Source organism: Furipterus horrens, unplaced genomic scaffold, assembly GCF_987537825.1.
Source record: "Furipterus horrens unplaced genomic scaffold, mFurHor1.1.pri manual_scaffold_3, whole genome shotgun sequence".
NCBI lineage: Eukaryota > Metazoa > Chordata > Mammalia > Chiroptera > Furipteridae > Furipterus > Furipterus horrens.
Genome location: NW_028327173.1, coordinates 130,747,095 through 130,761,687, shown reverse-complemented (window position 1 = coordinate 130,761,687; position 14,593 = coordinate 130,747,095). Strand labels below are relative to the sequence as shown.

Below are 14,593 nucleotides of genomic sequence, written 5' to 3'. Positions count from 1 at the left end.
AAGAAGAAACTGGCAAGAAGTATTCAATGTGATGAAAAGCAAGGACTTACAACCAAGATTACTCTATCCAGCAAAACTATCATTTAGAATGAAAGGGCAGATAAAGTGCTTCCCAGACAAGGTAAAGCTAAAAGAGTTCATCATCACCAAGCCATTATTGTATGAAATGTTAAAGAAACATATTTAAGAAAAAGATCAAAACTATGAACACTAAAATGGCAACAAATTCACAACTATCAACAACTGAATCTAAAAAATAAAAACAAAATCCAACAAAGCAAACCAGAATAGGAACAGAATCATAGGCATGGGGATCATTTGGAGGGTTATCAGCTGGGAGGGAGAAATGAGGAAATATTGCAGGGATTAAAAAGCATTATTGGTTGATACAAAATAGACGACGGGAGTTAATAATAGTATAGGGAAGGGTGAAGCCAAAGAAATTATATACATGACCCATGGACATGAACTAAGAGGGGGTGAGAATATTGGAGGAAAGGTGGTACTGGGCAGAGGGGAGCAAAGGGGGAAAATTGGGACTACTGTAACAACATAATCAATATAAAAATAAAAATATAAATATAAGTAAATCCATTTGATCTAGTGTGTCATTTAAGCCCACTGTGTCCTTGTTGCTTTTCCATCTGGAATATTTCTCCATTGAAGTCATTGGGGTGTTAAAATATCTAACTATGACTGTATTTCTGTTGTTCTCTCCCTTTATGTCCATCAAGATTTGCTTCATGTATTTAGGTGCTCCTATGTTGTGTATGTAAATGTTTACTAGGGTTATGTCCTTTTGATGGTTTGTTCCCTTTATCATTATGTAGTGTTCTTCTTTGTCTCTTACTATAGCCTTGGTTTTAAAGTATATTTTGTGGGGTAGAAGTACTGCTACTCCAGCTTTTTTTTTTCTTTCCCATTTGCATAAAATATTGTTTTGCATCCCTTAACTTTTTGTCTGTGTATATCTTTTGATCTGTATGAGTCTCTTGGAGGCAGCATATATTGGGTCTTGTTTTCTTATTCATTCAGCTACCTTTTGTCTTTTGGTTGGAGCATTCAAGCCATTTAGGTTTAAGGTGATTATTGATAGATATGTATTTAACGCCATTATATTGTTAGACTATTTTCCTTTTCTTTTTCTTTTTCTTCTTCTTAAAGCAAGCCCTTTAACAGTTGCTGTATTACTGGTTTGGTGTTAACAAACTCCTTTAGCCTTTTCTTGTCTGTGAAGCTTCTTATTTCTCCTTTGACTTTAAATGCTAGCCTTGTTGGGTAAAATAGCCTTGGTTGTAGGTCCTTGCTTTTCATCACCTTGAATATTTCACACCACTTCCTTCTGACCTGAAATGTTTCTATTAAGCAATAATATGACATTATAATTGGTGCTCCCTTGTATGCAAATACTTGCCTTTCTCTTGCAGCTTTTAGGATTCTCTCCCTGTCTTTAAGCCTTGGCATTTAAATTATGATGTGTCTTGATATAGGTCTCTTTGGTTTCAACTTGTTTAGGACTCTGAACTTCCTGGACATTTGTGTCCTTTTTGTTCACAAGATTATGGGCATTTTCAGTCATTATTTTTCCAATAGGTTCTCCCATGATGTTGATGTTGCTACACTTCATGTTGTTCAAAATGTTTCTTAAACTCCCCTCATTTTGTGAAGTTTTTTTTCTTCTTACTGTTCTGCTTGGATGTTTTTTTTCTATCTTATCTTCAAAATCACTGATTACATCCTCTGCATCACCTAATCTACTGTTGCTTACTCCCAGTATATTATTTATTTCAGATATTGAATTCTTTATTTCTGACTGGCTCTTTTTATGGTTTCTATGTCTTTTTAATGGTGTTGCATATCCTTATAGTCATTAATCTAAACTCTCTGATAAATTGTTTGCTTCCAATTCATCTATAATTGTCTTCTTTTCTTCCTGCTTCCTCAATTAGACTATAGGTTCCATGAATGCTTTATTCATTCCTCATTTATATTGCTAAATATTTTCAAGTATAGCATTAGTAGACTCTCAATACATATAAAAAATTGAATAAGTGGCTGATTTGCATGCATTTAAAAAGAAATAAATGGACTTTACTTAAGAATATAATACAGATTATGAATTAAAAGGCCAGAAGTTTTAGATTATTCTCAAGGCTTAGGAAGGAAGGTCTTTTAAAATAATTTAAAAAAAATACAACAAAGACTTTTCTTGCAAAATATTTGTGTATGCATGAGACCAAGGGTTAGTAATTCTAAAGAAGGGAAAGAGTTTAGTCAAGTAACAAGTATAAAGGACCCATGGACATGGATGGACAACAGTGTGGAGATTGACTGTGGGAGTGAGGGTGGATGGGGCAGAGGAGAGAAATGGGAAAAGATTGGGACACATATAATTGAACAGCAATAAAATGAAATAATATAATATATATTAAAAAATAAATCTAACTAAAAGTTAACCTCTCTGTAGATGCCATCTGACTAGACCACATTTCTTACAATCAAATCCATCCATTTTGTAATTTTCATTTTTCTATATATGAGATTACAATCTACCATTTAGAGAGAATCTGATACCTAGATAAAAGCATGTATATAAAATGGAATTGAAACTGATTCAGAAGGAAAAAAGTACAAATAGGCTGCATTTCTGCTAGTTAAAATGATATTGTTGGGAGCTGAGGAGACAGCCTCAGAAAAAACACTTTTTAGGTCATTTTTATCCAGTGACTTGTAGGTGAAAGACAATGGGGAATACCTCAGAAATTAATCAGATCTTCTAAACTCATTGTTCTAAAATCCTTTCCCCCTCTTCTCTGCTGCTCCATTTGTTAAGACGTGCTTTAGTTTGAAATTAATTTTATATTTGCTTTAAAGATACCAATATTTAAGCAGTCTGCTTACTACGTGGAAATTTTAATCACAAACTAGTCAGTCTTCATATTATCCTTAAGCAATAATATCACATGCCTTTAGTACATGGCATGCCTTTTCCTTTGCACTTGGGAAGTTTACTGAGGAAAAGCATGCTTATACTGTTGACAAAGTGGTCCCCACTACTGAATGGTGAATGCTCTCACCTTGTTTCCTGTGTGTAGTGAGATAAAACACAGGGCTATAGAGTCAGAAGACATTTCTTCTCAATCCAGTTCCAACAACAGGTTACCCTCTCTCGGTTACAGTTTTCTCCTCTGTAACTAAAAGGACTTGCAAGGCCTAGCTGCTCTTTCATGTCATTTCTTTCAACTTCCATAATTTTACCTTTTGAAGTCTTAAGTTAAAAATAAGAAAATGAAGAGGCTATATCAATGACCAATTTAGATTTTAAATAACTTTTTTTTTCTTTATTAGTTGCAGTTATTTCTGCAAATATTATAGTAAAGAAGGTGAAATAAAATAGCCTTCAAATAGTAATAATGTTTCCAAATATATTAAATTAAAAATGATTGGGTTGATCTTATTCTCAAATTTGTGGTAAAAACTAATACAATTTTTTTTTAGTCTTTGTAATTTTAAACTTATCCTCCTGTCTTGAGAGAAATATTTCTTAACTCTGGGCAGCATACACACTTGTATAACTTACCAGATGATGAGGGAAATCCTACCCACTCTTCTGTCCAACACCTAATGTGCATTTTCAGTGGTACAAAAGTTTATTCAGTAATTAAAGGTATCAGATGTTGTTATTTTGTCTTTTGCTGTGCTTTAAACTAAGCCATTAATGTTTGCAGTTTGTCTAAAATTATGTTCAACCAAGGCAAACCTTTACTAATTTTTAAGCATTTTGTTTTATACAGTACACCTATTGATGTACTCATTTATGTGTGCTTCATATATTTGCAGGGCATCTTAAAATAAGGTTTTCTATCAATTTGTTAGGTGATCATTTGGAACTGGAACTGATTATAATTTCCATTCAATTTTTTATTACAGCCAAAAATCATAATCACAAAAGTCAAGACAATAAATACCACAAAAATACAAATGCATTTAGTAGCTTAGAAAGGAATAAAGGTATTAAATCATGGAATGGAATGGAAAGTGCAGAATAAAGAAGGAAGGGAAAATGAAAAGAAGGGAGGAGAGTGGGGGTTGGATGAGAGGGCAGAAGTAAGAGAGGAAAGGAAAAAGGAGGAAGGAGTCATGTTTTGGGCATATACTAGTCACTGAATAGATATTAGTTGTTCTTTTTTTTATTAGGTTGAAGTATATAAAATTACTGATAACATTTTTACCAGAAAAGCCCATAATTTTTATATAGTTCAATCTAATGTGCTAAAGTTATTCTTCAAAATTTGCCTTTCTATCTGACTAGTGGTGAAAGAATAAAGTGGTAAGGCACTCCAATAAAGATGAGAGAATGCTGAAAGGCCAGGCCTTCTTAGATGGCCAGTTCTGTCCAGTTAAGTCTGCCCAACCAGGTAGAGCCACTTCTCTACTCAGAAACAGAAGCTTACCAGTAGCCATTGTTTACAAGGTGTATGATAGATGTATAATAATTCACTGCAAAATGAATACCCTTGTTTCAGAACCCTCACTGTATGTGTTGTGATTTGTCCAATGCTCACCCAAAAATCTGCATTTCATTCTCTCCCCCACACTGATGTATCTAGTACCATGGTGTTTACCAGATCATATGGACCAAGTAGCAAAGCTACTTTTATTTTAACTTAGCTGATGCAAGCCTTACTGAGGTCAGGCAAAATAGTAGCCTTTTATGTCACCTACATAGGTCAGAGGTGCATTCAGATATGTGGTCTGTGATGCTTCCAAAATCCAGTGAGGCTCTCCAGGCACTGTGCGTCCTTTTTCTTGATAGGTGATGTAAGGTGTATCAATTCGTCCTCTATTTTGGACAAAAGTTCCAAGATGATGCTTACTGTTGATTGGACACCCTGTGTTCATTTTATAATATTTGAAGGAGTTCTTTAGGATCTAGAGGAGAAGAAAGTTGATCAGTTCAGAGGAGCTAACTAGCGCTTTTAGTGAACAAACACATAAGTTTTTAAAATTAATTATATAAATTATCTAATCACTTAAGTAAATATATGTACATAAATATATGTACAATGTAGGCAACTATACATCTAATTATAAATTTATATATTAATTGTATTGTATAATTAACTACATTTGTGCTGAAGGTAATTGTTATATGCAAATAATTATATATGTATTTTTAAATTTTAAGTTATGTGCTTCAATCTACAAAATTGAGGATATTTAAGCAAACAGATACATAATGCAATTAAATATAATTTTTAAATTAGAATGATGATCAAAAATATAAATTAGAAGATTCCTCAAGCTCAGGAAAAAATAAGACAAAAGCACATAAATGCAAGCTACACATTCCTATTATAAAACGCACACACACACACACACAAATAGTATGTGTGGTCCATGCAAAGAATCATACACACTTCTAAGAAAATTGCATACAAATTTAATACAATCATTCTTTTCACTCCTTTTTCGGCCTCCTTTCTTTTTATTTGCTAATCAGATTTCCCAGTTTGGGGCTCGATACTGTCATCACCTGTAAGCAGTGAAGGATCAGATTCCCCCTCTACATTCACAGTGATCTTTTACTGCAGTATGACAACTTTATTACTAGTTTTGCTCTTCTTTTTCCTCTTCTTGTGCATTTCCTTACTCCATGCTTTCTCTGTTGTACCCATTTCCTACTGCTGTGAACACAGACCCTGAATGTTTCACCTTCTCTGGCTAACCCAAATGACTACAAAAGCAATGACCCTCCCAGTCATATGTCAATCAAAGACTTGTTTGCTCACTTATGTTTTTGGCTTTTGACCACCCCATCGCTATAGGCTTTCCAGTTTAACTTCAAACAGTTATGAAGCTAGTTCTAAGTCACAGAGTAATCTCTGACAACTTCTCATTAACCGACTGTTCTGTTCTTTCTTTTTAAGATTGCAAAGATTTTGTAGAATTGTATTTTTAGGAGACTGCTACATTCAGATGAATATATTTTAATTCACAAAATGTCATTAGTAGTGACCTTTCCATAAACATGGTTGGCAAAATAAAAAAAGGCACAAAGGGGGGATAGTTAGAAATGTGTCCAACTCTCAGCAAAGAATACCAAAGCAGGTATCTTTCATGAAGAAAAGCAGAGAAAAATGTTTAGTAATTCATGCATGACTTGAGCTTAAACACACACACACACACACACACACACACAATCATCAGATAGCTCCTGAGACTTGAGGAGAAAATGAGTTTTCCTAATCAAGTGCTTCATGTAAAATAAAATGTGAAGCTGCACATATATATGTTTGGTTTAACTGTGGACCCATGTGCTTTAAAAGTGAGGCAATTAAACAAAGGAAAACAAAACCAAAACACTCTCATAAACAAAGCAATTCCACCTGTAGCCTCTGTCTTTTTTACCACTTAGTGGGGCAAAATATCTGATAAAATGTAAAATGCAGCATATGCAATCATGTAACCTAAAAACTTCTCATGATAACTTACTGCAAGTTGCACTTGAGAGTTCTCCACCACAAGGGAAAGCTGGGCCCTTGTTCATTCACAATCCTTGCACCCCAAAGTGAAGTCACCAGTAAAACGATCTGGATAAAAAATTTGCAGCTGGGTGGGAGCTGACCCAGGGCACTGCTTTGTCCTGCTCCGTCGTGAGGCTCTCATCCTCAGGCAGGTAGCTGGGCAGCTCTGTGTTTTGTTCCACTTCCACAGCCACATCCTGGAATGGGACCAGCATCTCTTCTCCACTTACGCTTTTCACAACTTGCAGTGCCTTCATAATGTCGGTTGACGTTATCGTTGATACCAAAGCCTCTGCTTTCAAATCTGAACAGATTCGCACCACACATCTTTGAACAGCCATTTGAAAAGTAAAGCTAATAACGCCTTTAATTTTTAATAAAGCCTCTTCACGTAGATTTCTCCGAGACGTATCATCAAGATCATCTATGTGCAAAACCAGTTTTGGCACGTTTGTTTGTAGCTCCCAGAGAAAACTGAACTTCCTTCTATGTGAATTCATCTCATTGAAACTATCACGATCTGCCATATTGGAAGACTGAAGAATGTCATAGATTTCAAGGGCCAGCACTCTTGTTTCTCCTGGAGTTGCAGTCTTCTGTATAACATTTTGCAAACTTACCATCATACCAAGTTCTCCCTTTATCTTGTCTTTGTTAGCATGTCATTCTGCCGAGTATAGAAGAGCAAGCAAAGCCGAATGGACAACAGGGGTGTTGGGATGGTCCATAGATAAAATAAGGCCAGGCAGATATCCCTTATCCCGGACAATGGCTCTTCTGTTTAACGTTTCTTCAGCTAGAGCTCACAGCTTGTTAACTACCCATAGAGCATCAGGTATTTCATTCGTGGTGGAGGAGGAAGAATTCATCTTCTATGCCATACACATGTACAATATCTTAAATTCGCTCCAGGGCTTTAGGAGTCCGGGGCCTGCTGCACCATCACGGCCACACCAACAGATGAAGTAGAGTGATCCAGAGGCATGGAGCGGGTTCCTCTGTTCAAAGCCGTGGCCTCATAGACAGTAAACCATCAGACTTACTCCAGCTGTTCTGTTCTGATCTATTAACCTGTAGGAATCTTTATAGTTTGCTTTCATGAAAATGGAAAGTCTTTTCTTCATGCCCTTATGTTTTGAAACAGAAAGAAATAGTTTCTGAGACAAGAGAAACTAGCCAGAATGTCCTTGATTACTTAAGTCCCCTTTCTCCTCTATTCCTTCTAAAATGTCTTGGTTACTTCCAAGCTCATAACAAAGCTTCTATACCAACGGTGGCATTAGGAATCTGTCCTGGATTGAGGTTGTAACTTATTGCACATTAAAGGTAGCTTAACTACCGAGGGACACCTTCAATACCCTAAATTTTCCAGCTCCTCTTCATTAGATGTCTACATCCCAAATATAGTCACTGCACCACATAAACTGATGGTTCCAAAATTTGTTATCATTCACACTAAAAAGTAAAGAAATATAGTATATAAATAAAGTTCTTACAGTCAGAAGTCTAGAAAAGACCAGAGGATAAGTTGGTCATTGAGTGGTTATATAACCGGATCAAATTTATAAAATGTGTGTATGTCTGTACAGGTGATTATGAATCAAAGAGCCTTTAGTAAAAAAAGAAGTAGAGCTTTATTATGATTATGCACATCTATTCATGCAATTGACTTGGTTACTCTTTTGTACATACAGATGTGACGATAATTTTCTATCCCTTTGAAGGCAATTAACTTAGTACCTTAGTTCACACAAACATTAGTCCATGTTTCTTTATTTCCATGAACTCAATTGACAATCCGTTTTAGGACACTTGTTATATATTAGGCCCAGACTAGGTTCTAGGATTATAAAGATAAGCCATACATGACCCCTGTTTCACATAACTCCAATCTTTCAGAAAATGAACATGCCTTATAACACATACTTCAAGAATATTATACTAACAGACGTGTGCTCAGAGGCAGCTGGAGATCCCACAAGACAGGGCTGCATTTTCCTGATGGACCTAGAAAGGCTCCATAGATCTTATATATTGTACTTCTGATATATATATTAAGGTAATATGTTTCTTTTGCAGGCAGTTGTGATTAAAACGCAATCGTTTGAACTGACTATTTTCATGAATTAGACTATTTTAAAAATAGACTAATCTTGGTCTAATAGTGAGTTCCTAATGAAGTTAAAGTGTAGGCAGAATATCAATGTTAGTAATGAGATATGCAAATTTATATTTAGGGACTATGTCTCAATGAGATCCTTTCCTCCAAAGTTTTGAAAATGCTTGTCCCTAATTCTATAGAAATACTGGTAATATTGCATTTGTAGCCATAACACAGTTGCAGAATTCCAAAAGGACTGTTTTGTTCCATTTATTATAGTAAAAAAGAAATCCTTGCTGAATATAAAACATTGCTGTTTTGATTATGTGAACTGATTGTGTGTAATTTTGCCGCTTCTTTTTATGTCATCATGTCCATTGAATCCCTTTTAAAGGAAAATCATTTCCTAGACTGAAATGTTATCATAAGAGCAGCTCTACTTTTGCTGACATGATTTTGATTAGGAAATTTAGGTCTTCACTCTATATGAATACATTAGAAGAGGATTACTCTGATCAAGACTCCACAAGAAAGTTAGAATATACCACAAATAAATAATCAAGCATCTTGTATGAACTTAAAAATAAATCATGTATCATAAAGTAAAAATGGCCAGTTTAGGCTAAGAAAGGAACACAGATAGCATTGCTAATTTGTAGCAGAGTGAATCTACTAACATGGGTTTTTAATTAGATGGCAGAAACAGGAAAGTGACAGGGCTGAGAACAGGTAAATCATCCAGGAATAGCAAAGCATGGAGCGCAGAGCCAGCTGGTGCAGTGCTGCCTCGTGTCAGAGATCTGCATCGCATCCTGAAACGGGCACTGTTCAGACAGTCTGTCGCACAGCTGTTCTTACTCGGAAACAAACAGCCAGGTCTGGTAGTGGTATCACTCTGCAGGTACTATCACAACAGTAAAGTTTCTGGGAAGAAATCAAGCTTTGTTGGAAACACCAAAAAGATGTATTTAAAAATATCTTCTTTCCCCTCCTTTGCTTAATCTATTGCATTTTGTATAGCCATTAAATTATTTAGCCTGAACTACATTTATATGATCAAATTTAAGGTTCTTAAGAATTGGGGCTAAGGAGAATCAGTAAAAAGTTGTTGGTGCTACTTTTTAGTTTAAGATCTTATCTACTTTTTTTTTTAGACAGGGAAGAAGGGAGGGAGAAAGAAAGGGAGACAAACATCGATTGGTTGGCTGACTCTTTTATATACCCTGACAGGAACAGAACCTGCAACCCAAGTATGTACCCCAACTTTGCACTTTTTGGGCTGATGCCCAACCAACCTAGCCATACTGGTCAGGGCAGTTGGTGCTACTTTTAATGTTGAATGTAATTACAAACAAACTCTGGGATTTTGTGTTTTCATTGAGATCATTATCAATATGGGTAAATACTTTTTTAAAAAATTGCTTCTGAAATTAATTTATTTTTCCTAATTAATGCTTTTGTTTAAGGTTTTTAAAGACATTTTGTTTGTTGAGACCCTCCCCTAATAATCAAAACTTGCTAACTTTAATAAAGAAATACAGTCGTGCCCTTTTATCCGCAGTTTTGTTCTCAGCTGTTTCAGTTACCCCCAGTTCAAAAATATTAAATAGAAAATTCCAGAAATAAACAATTCATAAGTTTTAAATTGCACAGCATTCTGAGTAGCATGATAAAATCTTTGGCTGCCCCATTCTGTCCTGCACAGGATGTGAGTCGCCCCTTTGTCCAGCATCTCCATGCTTTGTACACTGCTCCCCATGAGTCACCTAGCAACTGTCCTGATTATCAGATCGACTATGGTGGTGTTTCAGCCTTTGTGCCCAAGTAACCCTTATTTTACTTAATAATGTTGAATTTACATAATTTTAGTACAATATATTGTAATGACTTTTATTTATTATTGTTGTTACTTTAACTCTGCCTAATTATAAATTACATTTTATCATAAGTATGTATGTATAGTGAAAATCATAGTATATATATATATAGTTTCCTACTATCTGGAGAGGAAGGAAGAGAGAGTGAGAGAAACAAATATCAATTTGTTGTTCAGCTTATTCATGTATTCATTGGTTGATTCTTGTATGTGTCTTGACTGGGGATTGAACCCACAACCTTGGTGTACTGGGGTGATGCTCTAACCAATTAAGCTACCCAGCCAGGCCTGGGAAAGTCAGTACTTATGACATAATTAATTTTAAAAGTTTATCAATCAAAAGGGAAGGTAATAACATTATGGCTTAGCACTCAAAGGTAGTTGTTAAGAGAACATCATCCCAGTGCTATGGGCTGAATCTTGCCCCTACCCCCAAATTTATAGGTTGAAACCTTAGACCCCAGGGTGACATTATTTGGAAATAGAGCCTTTAGGGGGTACTTAAGATTAAACAAAGTCATAAAAGTGGGGCTCAAATATGACAGGATTGGTGGCCTCATAAGAAGAGGAAGAGAGACATCTTTCTCCCTCTTTCACTGGGCACACAAAAAGCAATGTGAGCTTACATGGAGATGGCAGCCATCTGCAAGCCTGGGAGGCAGCCCTCACCAGAAAGCAAGCACTGCCAGACTTTGTGGACTTCACAGCCTTTTAAATTGTGAGAGAATGAGTATCTCTTGTTTAACCCACCCAGTCTATGATTTTTGTTATGGCAGCCCAAATTGATTAATATATCCAGAAAGAAGTGAATACAGTTTGTGAAACTACTGGTGAGGCCCAACGACGAGGCAATGGGTGGGTGAGAACTGCTTCCATGTGCTCCTGAACTAGCAAGGGGTCTGAACAGCCCAGCAGTGGTTGCCACAAATCCCACACACTTGCCATGTCCCTTCCATTGATGGTTTTGGCTTCATTTCATTTGTTTTTGTTTTTGTCTTCTGTGTGCTCATGGGGAAGAGAGAATTGTTTGTTGGCTTTGGTTTGTTATATATAAAAACGGAAGTATTTAAATTGTGTAAGTTATTGACATTTCAGCCATTTTGTTTTACAAAAATTATCTTGATGAAACAGGAAAGAAAATCACCATCTTTAATACATCTAAAAAATTATCAATCTTTTATTAAGTATTTTCTACCAATAACTTTGATGCTTCTCAGCAACTTTTATGTAAAAGCCAGCCAACCTCCAATGGGCACTAAAAGTCTATTACTGTATCAAAGCACTTCTTTTTAAGTGCTTACTTTGTTGAATTGGCAGATGTTTAGAAGTGTTGTCTTGATAACATTTGCCAAAGACAGTATAAGGCAACAAGTCATGGGTGAGATTCTAGGCAAAGACAACACAAACATGGGAAGTAGTGTATATTGCCTTCACTGCCCACCAGTTTGGCTTCCTCACATTTTACATCCATACCTATATTGATTTTCTATATTTGCATGTATTACGATACTACCACTATTTGTTTTAAAAAATGTAATAAACATTGGCTAGATAGTGGAAAAACAAAAATAGACAAGCCTTTTTGCTTAGTGTCAGATAACTAAAATATTTAAGTGAGTAGATAATTATGTAGGTAACTAAACTATAATATAATAAACATTATTATGAAGGCATGAAGATAGTCAGCACTATGTAAGTACAAAAGAAGAAGGAAGTCAAAAAAGTCAATGGAAGAAATAATATTTGTTGTTGGCCTTGCGTAATGGGTTGTAATTTTCCATAAAAGTAGAAGAGGAACCACAGATATTGTTCCTTTGGTCAACATGGTAGTATTCTTCTCAACTGGTATGTCTCTGTGAGGAAAGGGCACATGCTCTTTAATTCACATGATTCCCTTCCCTACATTTCCAGATGCCTAAAAATATGGAAATTTGCAATTTCCAGGATAGAAAAAGCAAAATTGTGGCACTGGGAGGTTGGAAAGTGCCTGCCTAACACTTCCTGGAAACTATAAAAACTTTAATGGTATAGCATAAAATACATGAAGTAGATTGGTTTAATATGATATTAATAATTGCTCACATTTATCAAGTGCTTGGCATGTATCACTTCTGATCCTTTGTGTGTATTAATTCAATTACTCTTCATAACAATTGCATGCTTAAGATGATTATTATTATTTTAGAAGAGGAAGCTGAAGACAATGGTGTGGTATCTCACCCAAAGTCATGCCATGGGTAAGTAAGAGAGTCAAGATTTGAAACCAGAGAGTCCAGGGTGTGAGCTTCCAAATACCAACACATACTGGATAAAAGGGGAGGGAAGAAGGAATGACAGGGAATGGCCTCAAATGTCATTTCAAGGAATTTGTACCTTATTCTGTAGCAATAAGGAGCCATTGAATTTAAGAGAAGAAATGACTGCTCAAGTTTGTGTTTTAGAAAGATAACATGGAGGATGGATGGGAGTGGAGGTGAAAATTTAGTCAAGGAGAATAATCAGCAATAGTGATAATATAGACAGAGAGAAAATGAAGAGTAAGCCAGGACTGTGACTGGAACACATGGATCTTTTCAGAGATAGAATTCACGAGTTCTCCAGGCTTTCTCCCCAGACACCTTCCTGTCTCCCTTTTATTCCTATCCCTGCCGCTGTGGACCAGGACTTTGATTGCTCTGCCTATCTCATCTGCTGAAACATACTGGCTATGTCACTTCTCTCATCCTTTTCTAGGTTCAGACCCTTGTACCCTTCATGATGGCAATGAAAGACTGTTGCTTTAATATATGTTAATGCATTAGTTAAGCTAAAGAGCTTTAGCCTCAATTCCCTCTCCATGTAGCAATGCCTATGGGAAAGGTGAGTTCAAGGTACAAAAAGTCTCAATACAGATATAAAACAATTAGAAACCTAATGAATAGGTGAAATTTAACATAATTCTCAAGTTACAGCATGTAAACCAATCATCATTTATATAAATTTATATGTAGAGTCTTAGACTGTACACATGTCATTTTTAAATTAATAATTTGGGTAGGGAGAGGTCCTGTAATTATACATTAATTTTGTTCATTTAGCATTTTTTCATTTTTGTTTTATTGAAATATCATGCATAATATATTTGAGTATATGATGTTTCATGGAAATTATAAAAGATAATAGCAAAATGAACATCTTTGTTTACTACTCAGGGCTAAGAATTTGTAGACAGAACATTACTTACTCATTATTTATCTTTTTGTCTAATTCCTAACTTGGCAAACTAATAGCACTCTATGACTGAGAAAAGTTTTTGTGTCTGGGAACATCACGATAGACCTGTATATTGTTTATTTGCATAAAGGACCTAGAACCTGACTAGAAAAGAACTGATCTTAATAAAACAGGGAGGTGAAAAGCCCAGGAGTGATCCAAGGGTTTGGGGGCAGTATTTGTGAGATATGTGCCAGACTGTCCATCACTGCCCCATTCCCAGATTTTAGAACAAAAACCTGAAATAGTTGCTTGACTAAAATATTTATGGGACACCTAGAGCACAGGGCAGCACTGGCAGAGTCCAGGAACCAGCACATATGGTAGTGTGGGAGGAGGTTTGGTAGATGTGCTAGCAAAAGTCAAGTCCTGGCCATCTGAGAATGAACAGAGGCTTTCCAGTAACTCTAGTCAAGTACCACAGCTTACTCTGATGCTGGCACTAGGAGAAAGAAAGAGGAGGCTCCTACTAGCCTGGGGAACCAGGCAGCTTTCTGAGTGCACTGACTGGGGCTCTGGGGATGATTCCACCCCTGTGGATTCATGGGAAATCCTGCTCTGATTATTTTGTAATTTTTATATATTCCTTCCCATAAATACTATGGTGAAAATATTAAGCCAAAATTTTTGGTAAACTGGTTAGAATTCTTTCTGGAGCCAACAAGAATCTGGAAACTCTAACTCCCTTTTCCATGGCCAGGATCCTAGGTTTGGATGTGTCAGCCTAAATAGAAAATTCTTCTCCACATTTATTTATAAAAACAACTTGAAAACCTGTTGTCTCTGAATCATTGAACAAAACGTAAATTTAACTTAGATATTAGCAATTGCACAAGT

The 14,593-nt window shown here is 35.9% G+C and overlaps 1 pseudogene; it reads right to left on the bottom strand.

Annotated features, from left to right (window-relative positions):
- Window positions 1–6,577: 6,577 nt before the first annotated feature.
- Window positions 6,578–7,396, bottom strand: LOC150015953 (armadillo repeat-containing protein 1 pseudogene; annotated as a pseudogene).
- Window positions 7,397–14,593: the final 7,197 nt, after the last annotated feature.